Raw genomic sequence first — 6,481 nt, 5'->3', positions numbered from 1 at the left:
GAAGTGAAAACTAAGGCTATCTCATGAACTACCTGACATCTGAAAGCCAGCCTTTTCACATTGATACCCCGAGACATACAGGACGCCATATAAGGAAACTTCTGACAACCACTGGTTCACTACTAAATTATATTGACCCAGGTGTGACCCCTAGGAAGCAGTGTTTAAAAATAAAATCAGGAACTTTAAAACTACGATGACAAAGAATTCAGTTGCTGTAGGGAATAGAGAATCTACAGAAGTAGTTGAAGAAAGTCAGTAAACAAAAAAGCAGTAACAAGAAAAACAACAAACAAAAATAAACACCAACAAAAACAGCAACAGCAACAAATCTTAGTGGGAGAGCAGGTAGAAAACTCTGATACAAGAATTATTACAATATATTATCTGGTAAACTTTTGGTAAAAAGTTATGAGATATGTAAAAAACAAGAAAGTATACCACATACAGGAAAAAAAGCAGCCAACAGAAAGTGTTCCTGAGAGGGCCCAGATTTTAGACTAAGTGGGCAAAGACCTTAATCAGTTATAAATATGTCCAAGGAACTGAGAGAAACTATGTCTAAAGAATTAAAGGAAAGCATTACAATGATATCTCTCCAAAAAGAGAATATTAATAAATATATAGAACCCATAAGGAAGAACCAAATAGAAGCTATGTAGTGAGTTGAAAAGTATAATAGCTGAAATTAAAAATCATTAAAAAATTTTAACAATACATTAGAGTTGGTTGAAGAAATAAACAGAGAACTTGAAGACAAGTTAATAAAAAATTATCCAGTCTCAGGAGCAAAAAGAAAATAGAATGAAGAAAAATTAATGGAAACTCAGAGACCTATAAAACAACATCAAGTATACCAACATATGCATCATGGAACTAGCATAAGAAGAGAAAATGAAGAGGCATAAAAAACATGTGAAGGGACAATGGCTGAAATTTTCCCAAATTAGATCAAAAATATTGACATACACATTGAAGGAGCTCAACAAATCCCGAGTAGAATCAACTCAAAAAGATTCACAACTTCATCATAGTAACATTTACAAAAGTCGAAGACAGAAAATGTTTTTTCAGCTTTATTGAGGTATTTTTAACAAATATAAATTGTATATATTTAAATTGTACAATGTGATCATTTAATATAATAAAATTTTGTAGATTGTGAAATCATTACCAGAATCAAGTTAGTTAACATATTCATCACCTCATGTAGTTACCTTTTGTGTGCATGTGTGAGTGGTGAGAATACTTAAGATCTACTCTGTTATCAATTTCAAATATAAAATACAGTATTAACTATAGTCACCATGCTGTACATTAGATTCCCAGAATTTATTGGTCTTGACAAAGAGAAAATCTTGAAGCAGCAAGAGAAAAATGACACATTATGTTCAAGGGATCCTCAACAAGACTGACAGCAGACTTCAGCTGCAATTGAAATCAATTCCTTCAATTGCAATCCTTAGGGCAACCACTAAGAAACAACTCAAAAAATAGTAAAAGAAACAAGGGATTAAAAGAGTACACTGCAAATCTATGTTTAAAACAAAGGAAGACAAGAACAAAGGAATAGAGGAATAAAAAAATGTATAAGACTTATAGAAAATAAATAGCAAAATGACAAATATAAATACACCTAATCCTTAAATTCATTAAATGTAAGTAAATTAAACACCCTATCTAAAGGCAGAGATTGGCAAAATGAATTTTTTAAATGTTCCAACTATATGCTGTCTACAAGAGACACACTTCACAATCAAGACACAAATAGATTGAAATTAAAATGATGGGAAAATATACCATATAAAAGAAAACCAAGAGAGAATTGGAGTGGCTATGTTAACATCAGAAAAATTAGACTTTAACATAAGACTTGTTACTAGACACAAGAGGACATTTTATAATAAGAAGAAAGTCAATTCACCAAGACTATATAATAATTATAAACATATATGCACCTAACAATATAACAATAAAAGACATGAAGCAGAAACTGACTTAACTGAAAGGAGAAATAGACAATTCAACATTAATAATGGAGCCTTCAATATCTCATTTTCAATAACGGGTAGAAAAATTAGGCAGGAGATCAAGAAAGAAGGAAGACTTGAAAAACATTATAAACCAACTAGACCTAAGAGATATCTACAGAACACTCCAACCAACAATAGCAGAATACACATTATTCTCAAGTGAATATGGAACATACTTTAGATAAACCATATTCTAGGCTTTACAGCAATATATCTAAAGGGATGAAATGACACAAAGTCTGTTCTCTGACCAAAATAAATTTAAATAGGAAATCACCAACACAACAAATATGAGAAATTCACAAATATGTGTAATCAATGGGTCAAAGAAGAAGTCACAAGAGGTGTTAGAAAATACTTGGAGATGAATAAAAATGAAAACACAACATACCAAAACTTATGGGATGCAGATACTGTGCTTACAGGAAAATTTAGCACTGTAGATATCTATGTTGAAAAAGACTAATCTCAAATCAATAAATTACATTTCCACCTTGAGATTCTAGGAAAAAAGAGCAAATTAAACTTAAAGCAAGGAGAAAGAAAGACCTAATAAAGAATAGAAATAAAATGAAGAAAATAATAAACAGAAAGACAACACAGAAAATAAACCAAATCAAAAGTTTATTCTTTCCAAATATAAACAAAATTAACTAATCTTTAGCTAGGCTGACCAAGAAAAATTAGAGAAGTACAAAATTACTAAAATAGGAAATAAAGAAAGGAATAACACTACTAATCTTACATTTAAAAAAAAAAAGATGCTAAGGGAATACTATGAAAAATTTATACCAAAATTTAGATAGCTTAGATGAGATTGATAAATTCTAAAAGAAAGCAAAAAATACTGAAACTTACTCAAAGAGGTAGATAATAAGCTAGATAAATACCAACTGAAGAGACTGAATTCATAATCAAAAAACTTCCCACAAAGGAAATCACAGACACAATGACTTCATTGGCAAATTCTACCACAGGTTTAAAAAAGAATTAACATCAATCTTTCACAAAATACACAAAAAAAATATGAGAGGAGGAGATTCTTAACAAGAAAAGAGATTGAAGTAGTAATTTTAAATCTTCCAATCAAGAAAAGTCTAGGTCAAATTAGACTGTAAGAGGATTCTACTGAACATTTAAAAAATAACTGATAACCAACACATTTCTGAAGGAGAAGAATAAAGAGAGGGAACTGACAAGACCCAACTTTAAGATTTACCATAAAGTTACAGTAACAAAGACAGTGTGGTATTAGTAAAAGAATAGACAAATATAGATCAATGGAATCTATATTCCTCAAACAATCGAGAGCCCCAAAATAGACCCACATAAGTATAGTCAACTGATCTTTGACAAAGGAGCAAAGGCAATGCAATGGAGTAAATAGACTTTTCAGTAAATGGTGCTTGAACAACTGGACATCCACAAAAAAACGAATCTAGACACAAATTATATCTTTCACAAAAAATAACTCAAAGTGGATCACAGATCTAAATGTCAAATGCAAAACCATAAAAATCCTAGAAGATAACATAAGAGACAACCTAGATGACTTTGGGAATGTGATGACTTTTTAGATACATGGCCAAAGGCATGATCCATTAAATAAATAATTGATAAGCTAGACTTCTAAAATTAAAAACTTCTGCTCTGTGAAAGACAATGTCAAGAGAATGAGAAGACAAGCCACAAGTTGGGAGAAAATATTTGAAAAAGACACATCTGATGAAGAAATGATATTCAAAGTATGAAAAGAACTCTTGAAACTCAACAATAAGAAGACAACCAAATAAAAAAATGAGCCAAAGATCTTAATAGACATCTCACCAAAGAAGATATACAGATGGCAAATAAACATATGAACAGATATTCCACATCCTATGTATCAGGGAAATGCAAATTAAAACAACAATGAGATACCACTACATATCAATCAGAATGGCCAAAATCTGGAACACTGACAACACCAAATGCTGCTGAGGATGTGGAGCAACAGGAACTCATTTGTTGGTGGTGGGAATTCAAAATGGCATAGCCACTTTGGAAGACATTTTGGCAGTTTCTAACAAAACTAACCATACTCTTACCATAGGATCTAGCCATTGCATTTCTTGGTATTTACCCAAAAGAGTTGAAAACTTAAGTCCACACAAAAAAACCTGCACATGTAGGTTTACAGCAACTTTATTCATAATTGCCAAAACTTGGAAACAACCAAGATGTCCTTCAGTAGGTGAATGGATAAATAAACTTTGGTCCCTCCAGACGGTGGAATATCATTCAGCACTAAAAAGAAATGAGCCATCTAGCCATGAAAAGACATGGATGGATCTTAAATGCATATTACTAAGTGAAAGAAGCCAATCTGAAAAGGCTATATACTGTAAGTTCCAAATATATAACATTCTGGAAAAGGGAAAACTACAGAGATAGTAAAAAGATCAGCGTTGGCCAGGGCTTGAGAGGTGGAGAAATGAATAAACAGAGCACAGAGGATTTTTAGGGCAGTGAAAGTACTGTGTATTATACTATAACAACAGAAACATGTCATTATACATTTGTCCAAACCCATAGAATGTACAGCACCAAGAGGGAACCCCAATGTAAACTATGGGCTTTGGATGATTATGATGTGTCAATGCAGGTTCATTGATTATAACAAATGTACAGTCTCATGAGGAATATTGATAAGGGGGAAGGGCTCTACAGATGTGGGGCAAGGGGTATTTGGGAAATCTCTGTACCTTCCTCTTAATTTTGCTGTGAATCTAAAACTCTTTAAAAAAATAAAAACTAAAAAAAAAGAAAAAGATATCAATTTCTCACAAACTCTTTCAAGAAGTAGGAGAGGAGGGAACACTTTCCAATTCATGCTGTGAGGCCAGCATCATCCCAACATAAAAACCAGAGAAAGAACTTGATGAGTAAAGAAAATTACAGACCAATAACCTTTATAAATATAGTTGTCAACATCCACAATGAAATACTAGCAGATTTATTCCAGCAACATATAAAATGGATTATAAAGCACAACCTAGTTGGATTTATCTCGGGACTATAAGATTTTTCCAACATATTAAAATTACTCAGTGTAGCACACCATGTTAATAGAATAAAGGAAACACTTCTAAGGATCACCTCAATTAACATAGGAAAAGCATTGGATAAAACTCAGTGTGCTTTCATGATAAAAACCCTCAACAAATTAGGAACAGAAGAGAAATTTCTCAACCTGATAAAGGTTCTCTAGGAGAAACTTGCAGCTAACATCTTGCTGAGAAAACTAGACATAAAAGGGAACTTCCTTAACACAAAAAAGAGCAATTATTAAAAACCAGTGAAAGACAGAAGGCTTTTGCCCTAAAGTCAGGAACAAGACGAGAATGTCTGCTCTCACCACTTCTATTCAACTTTGTACCCAAGTTTGCAGCCAGGACAGTTAGGCAGGTAAATGAAATAAAAGGCACCCAGGTTACAAAGGAAGAAGAACAATTCTGTATATTCACAGATGACATGATCTTATATATAGAATATCCTAAGGAATCCACAAAAAAACTGCTAGAGTTAATCAATGAGTTTCACAAGCTCACAGAATATAAGATCAGTTTACAAGAATCAGTTCTATTTCCATACACTAGCACTGAACAACCTGAAAATGAAATTAAGAAAACAATTCCATTTGAAATAGCATTACAAAGAATATATTTAATAAAAGAAGTGTAAGACTTGTAAAGTGAAGATGTCATTGAAAAAAATTAAAGAAGACTTACATAAATAGAAAGACATCTTATGCTTGAAGACAACATTATTAAGATGGGAATATTCCTCAAATTGATCTACAGATTTGATGCAAACATGATCAAAATTTCAAATGCCTTTTTTCACCCCCAGAACTTTGTAATCTGTTCCTAAAGTCCACATGGAAATGCAAGGGATCCAGAATAGCCAAAAATAATTTTGAAAAATAAAAAAGTTGGAGTATTAATATTTCCCAATTTTGTAACCTACTGAAAATCTACAGTAGTCGAGATAGTGTAGTAGTAGCATAAATACAGACATATAGATAAATGGAATATAACTGAGAGTCCAGTAACAAATTCTCACATTTCTGATGAATTGGTTTCTAACAAGGGTACCAAGAAAATTCAATGGGCAAAGAATCATCTTTGTAACAAATTGTGCTCGGACAACTGAATCACCACATGCAAAAGAATAAATTGAGACTCCTACCTCACACCACCCTAAAATAACTCAAAATGGATCATAGATCTAAGTGTAAAACTAAGGCTACAGAACCGACAGGAGAAAACATGTGAGTAAATCTTCATGACCTTGAGTTACACAATAGTTTCTTAGATTTAGCATCAGAAGCACAAGCGAGAAAAGAAACGATGTATAAATTGGATTTCATCAAAATTAAAAAAGTTTGTGCTTCAAGGGACTCCATC

This window comes from Diceros bicornis, unplaced genomic scaffold, assembly GCF_020826845.1.
Source record: "Diceros bicornis minor isolate mBicDic1 unplaced genomic scaffold, mDicBic1.mat.cur scaffold_61_ctg1, whole genome shotgun sequence".
Classification (NCBI taxonomy): domain Eukaryota; kingdom Metazoa; phylum Chordata; class Mammalia; order Perissodactyla; family Rhinocerotidae; genus Diceros; species Diceros bicornis.
The sequence above is the reverse complement of the archived record's forward strand: the minus strand, read 5'-3'. Positions refer to the sequence as shown.